This window comes from Copadichromis virginalis, linkage group LG9, assembly GCF_057382275.1.
Source record: "Copadichromis virginalis isolate Kocher_CV1m ecotype Utaka linkage group LG9, C_Virginalis_male_GT1.1, whole genome shotgun sequence".
NCBI classification, from domain to species: domain Eukaryota; kingdom Metazoa; phylum Chordata; class Actinopteri; order Cichliformes; family Cichlidae; genus Copadichromis; species Copadichromis virginalis.
Window position 1 is genome coordinate 15,452,609 of NC_140626.1, and position 8,868 is coordinate 15,461,476.

The window sequence follows — 8,868 nt, forward strand, 5'->3', positions numbered from 1 at the left end:
GATCCCATCTGCCGGTGGATCACTGACTTCCTGACGGACAGGAAGCAGCATGTGAGGCTGGGAAAGAATGTCTCGGACTCCCGGACCATCAGCACCGGCTCCCCCCAGGGCTGTGTTCTTTCTCCTCTGCTCTGCTCCCTGTATACCAACTGCTGCACCTCCACCCACCAGTCTGTCAAGCTAATCAAGTTTGCAGATGACACCACCGTTATTGGACTCATCTCGGACGGGGATGAGTCTGCCTACAGGAGGGAGGTTGAACGTCTGGTGTCCTGGTGCAGCCACAACAACCTGGTGCTGAATGCCCAGAAGACAGTGGAGATTATTGTGGACTTCAGGAAGCACACAGCCCCACTCCCCCCATCATCCTGACTGACACCCCCATCACCTCTGTGGACTCATTCCGCTTCCTGGGTACCACCATCACCCAGGACCTGAAGTGGGAGCCCACCATCACTGTTCAAGGCTTGGGAAATCTTTTTGTAGCCTAAGCCTGCTTTAAATTTCTCAATAACTTTATCCCTGACCTGTCTGGTGTGTTCTTTGGACTTCACAGTGTTGTTGCTCCCAATATTCTCTTAGACAACCTCTGAGGCCGTCACAGAGCAGCCTTATTTGTACTGACATTAGATTACACACAGGTGCACTCTGTTGAGTCATTAGCACTCATCAGGCAACGTCTATGTGCAACTGACTGCACTCAGACCAAAGGGGGCTGAATAATTACGCACACCCCACTTTGCAGTTATTTATTTGTAAAAAATATTTGGAATCATGTCTGATTTTCGTTCCACTTCTCACGTGTACACCACTTTGTGTTGGTCTTTCACGTGGAATTCCAATCAAATTGATTCATGTTTGTGGCTGTAATGTGACAAAATGTGGGAAAGTTCAAGGGGGGCGAATACTTTTGCAAGCCACTCTACATGGTTACTGGAGGGAAGGGACAAATTCCAATCCAAACTGAGATTGTTCTTTAAACTCTAACCAACACTAACATATTTATTGCTTAAACATAATGAATGAGTGAAAGCAAAAGAAAAAATCAAGTTGAAATCCAAAAATCTGTGAATGGCAAAGGGGAAATAAAAGGAAAAGTCAAAAGGAAAGGACGGTCTTCTGACTGATAAACTTGTGACAGCAGAGACCTGCTGCAAAGTTAGAGCTGAAATTAGAGTTCAGTAGGTACACCCATTGATCAGTTTTTCAAAAGATAGTCTCACCATTCCTTGAAGAGTCCTTGGACCTCTATGCAAAGCTCGTCCGAGGTGCTAAAGTTATTTAAGAGCATCTGAAGACTTTGTGATTTTATCTTCCTCCCTAAACTGAGCTGCTGTGCTGCCAGTGGACGTGCCCACGTTTGTGATTGGTCAGATGTCAGACTGAAAAAGCCTGACTTATTAAGTTGATAACCACTTTTTGTGACCGTTTAGCCTGAATGTCAGTGTTAGGTTAAGTCAAGCCAGATAAGGAAATTAGGTGTGCTGGATGTGCTGAGCTTGCTTCATAATACAGAGCTTTGGTGCCTTGACAGATCCGGGGTGGCATTATGTGACAGTCTGAAATGAGAAAACCTTGTTATTTTTCTGCTTCTTTTTGACAAAGCCAGGCATACTGAAACGAATAAGCTTGGTTTTCTGTTTATTTATTTGTTTTACTCATATCATTTGGTGGTTTATCAAAGTAGGTCAGAAGGAATGCAGTCTGATCAAATCTGTAGTTGCTGAATCACAGACTTTCTGTTTGTGCATAGCTGTGTTACAAGAAAAAGAGAAGATTCGCAAGCTTTTATCTCCCATCTGGCATTTTACATCTGTGTAATTAAAGCAAATGGAGGAGAAAGAGTGATATTAATATTAATATCGTTGAGATGGAACCCCAAAATCAAGCGCCAACAAAACACTTTTCTCAGAGGAAACTAAATTTCCTCAGAATGGGCTCGGAAATGCTCAAAGGATGACAAGTTATTATATTTAGTGAAAATATAATAACCTCCTTCAACTGCTGCGCCAAGTCATTCTGGCAGTAGATAGTGCCTGCAAAGTTTAGTCAATATTTACTTTAGCATCATCAGCCAATATGTTATCACCTTCTACTTTCCCTGTCTGAACAGATGAGGAGCAAATAATGTGAGCCTGTCCTCAGTAGGTAACCTGATTGCATTCTGCTGAGCTTCTGTTTCTCTGCATGACTGCCGTGCTCAGAATTCACAGCAAATCTGGAGGAGTCTGACCTCTATCCCTCCTCTTCTTCTTGACAGGGACTGACATGTGAGTTCCCCCCTTGTGCTGCTCTCTTGTCTACGCTGCTGGCATGCTGATCATCCTCCCCTGTTTGCATTCTTTTCCTGTTTTTCCAGAGTAGTCATGCACGGCTGCCTACACTGCTGATTATCAACAAACTTCTGTAAAACGAAATGTTTAATAGGAAGGCATTGAATCACTAGAGCACTGATTTGCTTTGGTTTGTCTCTGCAAACAGTAAATACGGACAGTTTTGTCACTGAAGCACATGATGCTCAAAACAAAGGATGAAATAAGCATCTTTGAAGCTTCCAGCACGCATCATGATACACAGATTAAGATGATATGATTTTAAAAATGCTCAAACTTATTTGTACATTGATTGTGTTCAGCACTGCAAAAACTATATTTATTTATGACATGCTCTAATTCATGTGGGTGTGTTAGCGCAGCCAACAAAGAGAAGTTTTGAACAACAGAATTTGCATAGACTCCTTACTTATTATGCACTGATGAAAGAAACATGAAAACAAGTCAGCCATGCTGACTGCCTTAGGAGCCAAACAAATGTATAAGTTTGGGCTGTAGGTGGGGGTTGGGCTTGAGGCACACAGATAAAATTTCAATGAAGCTGATGTTTGCCTCTCTGTGTGTCCTCACTATCAAGCTTCTGCAGAAAAAATGTAGCTTTGGATAAACCCAAACCAGCTCCTCTCCACAGTTGGCTCTGCTCCTTTATGCCTGGCTAAGCATCATTCCTGAGGTGTCAAAAATTCTTGTTTTGTCAGAGCTGTTGGCATCTTGCAGATATGCAGAAAGTGTCTTTTGGCATTTAAGTATTTATATCAAAAAGTAAAATGGGTGTCATTCTCCTCATCACATTTTGTGTGACAAAACATGCAGAGGTATATGTTTCCTTGACCTAACAAAGTAGTTTCTGATGCCTAAACTTAACCTCCAAAATGATTAATCCAGTGAAAGCAAAGCAAAACGAGCCAAGGCTTCCCGGCTGACTAACTTGTGACCACCTCCAAATTTGAGTTTGTCGTTCTTGCAGAGAAGACTCCTATCTCTAGGCGTCCAATATTCCTGCAGCCAGTACGTCAAGGCACTAATGTCCAGGGACAGCTTGTGCGTAACTGTGAGATGCCAGCAGCATCTCAAATAGGATTTAATGCCCCGAGATCAGAACATGTTGTCACGGTCATTCCCCAACTCAAATAAGTGTATTGCCTTAGAGACCTGTGGAGATGAAGAAATGCAGTATTTCAGTTTAGAGTAATTAAACAGTTTATGTAACAGAATTTTTTTTTTGCATTTTTTAAAATATTTTAATCTCTCAAGATTTCAAGACTATGGTTTCTGTTGAAATACTGAACTCTAATATACGACCTAAAAGCAGTTGTTGTCAAGTAGAGCTACCACTGATCATCATGGGCTTTGTATTGAGCTACTGCCACTTAAGTGAACTCCTTAAGATGCAAGCTTTCCCAAAGATGATATCAATGAGAGAGACAAACAGCAGCTAAATTAAAAAGTTAGCTAACAAGCTCAGGACATCATCAAAAAGTGTCTTGTTTCAAGATTTTGATGAAGCAGTCACCTGTGACAAACATAAATCTACAGTACATTACAATGGAAACAGCTTATTTATATAAGAAAACCTTTGATGCCTGCCACATTTTTTCACATTTTTTAGCCATCTGTGGCCCCCATTGGTTTACAGATGAGAGCCTTCAATGCATTTTGATACTGGGTCATTAGTCCAAGCTGTGTCCAAGCTAGTGCCATTCTGTTTATATCTGCCAGCTTTTTCCTCGTTCGGCCTCTTTTCCTTTTACCCTTTGAGTTTCAGATGAGGGTTTGCTTTGCTGTATGTAGGGCCCAGTTGTAATTTGGTCCCACACCTTTTCACAGTTTCTCTCTGTTTTCACATGAGGAGTTCACCACACATCAAGTGCTGTTCCTAACCAGCTAAAGTGGAGGAGGCTTGTAAAGCCCTCCAATGCAGAGTCTGCACCAATAAACGGTTACTAGCCACACAATGAACGTACAGCACCTGTTTTCTAAAACACAGAAAAACAACTTCGCTCTGCTTATTTCAGGTCTGTCTTAGTTATGACCAATAAAGGAAAGAGTGGGAACATTTTGATTGAAATTCAAACAGAATAGGTGATTTTAAAAAAAAAAAAATTAATTCCTTTTCACAGCAAGTTTCCCACTGCAGCAAGGACACCCAAGCTTTCTAAACGACTGTTAACAGCACAAGCATGAGTCAGAGTTGCACAACTTACCCGGTGAGAAAGCGAAAGGGCTGGATTGGAATTGGGCCTCAGCTCTGGAGTATCACAAAACACATAAATCCTGTCCTGTCTGACAACTTTGTTTTGAAGCTTATTTTCGGTATATACAATAGATGGCTAGAAGTTATGTCCAGTAAAATAATAAAGTTTGGTTTCAAAATGTGCCCCTTGTACAATAAATGATTCTCCTCATGGGTAACGAGGGCAATAAAATGACTGGGTTCTCTTTACAAGCTGCTGTTTTTGTTATCAATTATATCAGGTCAGTAGATTTATATTATTTTGCTGAGTCAGATCAAAATATTTAGTGTGTTTGGCTTAGCTTTATTAATTTTATTTCATCAGTGTACCTTTAATGCTCAGTTGACCAGAAATTAAAAGAAAAACTATCTGAATCTGCATAAGTACTCAAATATGTTGCAGTGATGTTATTCTGAAACACTAGTGTATGCACAAGTTTAAAAAAAATTATTTGGTGCATCGCAGCCCCCTAAAGATGTTTTAGTAGGAACCAGAAGACGACAAAAATTGCACTTCTGAGGCAGGAAAAACCCTGATCTTGTGACCCTTTGGTTTACACCCCCAGGCTTGTTGTTACTCATGTAACTGTAGCAATTGTCACGGCCTTGGGGATCGGCGAGACGCTGATCGGCCTTTTTCTTTCTTTGCCCTCTCTCGCGCTCTCTCTCTCCTCCTCTCTGTCGCCGGGGCAGAACTCATTGTGGGTTCACGCCCTCGGCCCACGCCCACGGAAAAGAACACACCTGATGCCCATCAAGGTGAACGGCATTTAAGCCAGGAGGTGACTGCTGGTCTTCGCTGGATCGTTGTCTAGCATGCGTCAGTGAGAGTCAAGCTACAGCTCAAGATAAGTCAAGTGTCTTTTGTGAATATCATGTGAATCTGTGTGTCAAGTGTGAAGAAAGGAAATGCAGTCGTGTATGTGGAGAGTTGGAGAGCGAGTGATTCCCCCCTTGGATTTGCCCCGTCCCTCACATTGTTGTATATAGCACTGCCCGGCACTCTCTGTATATACACCTGGTGAACTCTGTAAATAAATCCTTGTGTTCAGCTGATTCAGGAGTCCCGTGCTTGAGTCCCCTGTATTAAACCTTAACAGCAATAAAGTCTTAACATCTCAGTTACAGGGGATATTTTACTGAACAAATGGTACTTTTTTGATACCTTTTGGTATCAATGTTGTAAAAACGTGGATCTGTTAGCCTGATTAACAAATTTACCAGAAAAGCCTCATTTGCTCCCTTTCAGTAAGATACAGGTGGAGGAGGAGAGTGTATTTCAGTAACAACTATGGCTGGAAATCTCATTAAGTCATGCACTGGTCTGAAAATTCTACACTAAAGAATTTCTTCAAACCATAATCATAATCATCCAATTGCCAGTGGAAAAACGAAAAAATAGCTTCAGCATGCTAAGGATCTCGTCACAAATATCAGATCAACATCAATTTTGTTTATGGAGAGCAGTGGCTGGAGACTGCAGCACAAACACAGTTACTGTAAATTTGATCAGTGAAATTCCGATTCCGTTGCCTTTGAAATTTTTGCTATGTAGACAGGAATGAGGTTTGCAGCAACCTGTAGTAAATTGCTGTCCTCAAAGCAACCTTGGTGTGTCAAGACAGTAATAAAACAGCAATAAGACAGTCAGTCTGTGATGAATTTGTGATTAAATATGATCAAGCTGGCCATTACATGCAATCTGTGACCGTGGCAAACATCATAAATCTCTTGCAGTGTGCATATACCGAAATTCAACTTAAGCAAAAGCTCATATCAACTTCTCACACTAGGAACCTGGTTAGAGTCATTGGGTTTTTTTACTCATAGGAAATTCAGAAATCCCTCCAAAAATAATTACCAGTTGTTTAGGGACAGCAATTTAACTACAAAATGATGTATGAATACGCTCAGGTCAGTTGATTAAAACTAGAATGCAGCCAGCTGAGCTGAGTCCCCACATCGAGTTGCACTTACTGACAAATACTGACTCCAACTGATTCTAACACGTAACTTACACAGCAATTATTTGTAAACCTTCACCAGCCTTTCTGACGGTGATTGCAGTCTAACTCGGTCACCACACCGCAGCACACCAATCTGCGCATTCACCTGAAAGTACTGAAGGACTTCAGTGTCCAACGCCCTCAACCTCTGAGCCGCTAGTCGCCATTTACAATCAGTCGCAAAAGGAAATCAATGGAATCACCAGCCAATCACCTTTTTTACTTAGTCATAAGAAGGTTGCTGTCCTAGATTTACTCATTTCAATTCAGAGTCAATGCACACGTGTGCCTTATTCTCCTAAATAACAAACTGAACCAAACACATAACTTCTTTGGCAGATGTACTAAGGGATTGGTGCAGGTACTGACAATGGATAAAAAGACTTGGTGTAATGTTTGTCTCTTAATCAGTAGTCATGGTTACGCTGACTACTGATTAAGGGTTTTTTGTGTTGCTTTGAGTTTTGAATATTTAATAAATGAGAGCTTGTTTTTCCGTTGAGTTTGCACTTTTGATTTTTATGTTTGATTGGTTGAGTTTTGGTTTCCTGCCTTGCAGTATTAGTTAACAGTAATTTTTGGCTCTCTTCCACAGTGCGTCTTTTATCCTGCCTTCCTAAACCAATCCCTGAGCCTGGTTCTGCTGCAGGTTTCTTCCTGTTAAAAGAGAGTTTTTACTTCTTTCCATCGCTCTGTGCTTGCTCACAGTGGGCTGTTTGATTGTTGGGGTTTAATCTCTATCATTGTAGGGTCTTTCCCTTATAACACAATGCTCCCTGAGGCGACTGCTGTTGTTATTTGTTGCAAAATAAATCAAATTGAATAGAATTGTGTTATCATTCTAGCAATGCTGCGCCTCCTTTGTATTGGATTATTTGAGTTTTCTGAGTAGCTGTTTAGACTGTCTTCCTGTTCTAGTATTTGTTTGGAATTCGTCATGTGTATTTAGCTTTCTACTTTGATGTTGCTATTTGTGTTTACTTCCCTCACTGTTTCCATATTCGCTGATGTCTCTGCCTTGTTTTGTTGAAAGTTCTCATCTGAATTAGTTCAGTCGTGTTGAGAATTTGTTGACTTTGACCTTGGTGGAAAACTTGTTGAGGTCAAGGGAAGGCACGAAGGAGAATTAATAAGAAATCTCACAGCTCTCCCAAACAAATGTAATAGCCATATTTGCCATGTTAAAATTAAAATGTCCAGAAGATCGACTACAAAATCCACATCTTACTTCATCCCGTTGTATTCTATCATGTTCATTACATGGGTTGTAATTTTACACATAAAGTAACCTAAAGTATAAATGTCTCATATTTCCTGCAATGTAACTCCTTTGATCCTGATTAAAGATCTCTATTTTCCCTCCAACCATCACTCATCCCAGCTGACCCAGAGTGAAAATTAATTAATGATAATTCTCAAGGCTGGCAAAAGACATCACTGAAGCAGAACTGAAAAGCTTTAATATAATTTGATCAGTTACCACGATTCATAGTCTTGATTTAGAGGGCTTATATAAATCTTCATAGATTGAAAGCAAAAGCTTGATAAAAAGGAGATTTTGTCTCAGCACTGATGTTCAGAGTTCACCTGAGGGTTTACCAGCCTCCTGTTTAAAAGTGTATGAGCAGGCTGCGGCATGAAATTGCAGGTCCACTTATTTAATTGGCCTTTACCTGATGTGCATTACTCTGCCAGTTTTGTTGATGTTTTCATGAATGGTAGGTCGATAATTCGTTGTTATGAATTAGGGGCTGGAATTTTCTCCTGCTAAAGGAGGTTATATATAAACCATCGAATCATCCTTCCTTAGCTCTTATTATGGCTGCCACACAGATAATTCTAGGTCACTTCCCTCATTTAGGAACCTTCCTAAGCAAATCTGACAGTTCACCAACAACCCATGTTTCTATGTCTCCTTATTTCAGTATTAGTTGGTTCATTTCATGTTGGTTTTAGTTTTGCAAATATCCTTGGCCAAGTTCCTCGCCAATGCATCTGAGCATAAATGTGTGTGAATATTAGATAGAAAGCACTTACATAGGAAAAGAATAGAAAAAAGTGAGTGTATGAATGAGTGAATGAGGCAAGTTGCATAAAAGCTCTTTGAATGCTTAATTAGAGAAAAGCAGACCAGTCCATTTATCAACTGTCTCGTTGTTTACTCAGCCGTTTTCCTAGTTTCTGCTTGGTACTGCTCTCTGCTTGTTGCTTCATCTCTACTGTAGTTTCTCAGTCTAGTTAGCCTTTGTTTGCTCCTCTGGCACCTCTTTTTATCCATTTTAATTACATTGTTTGT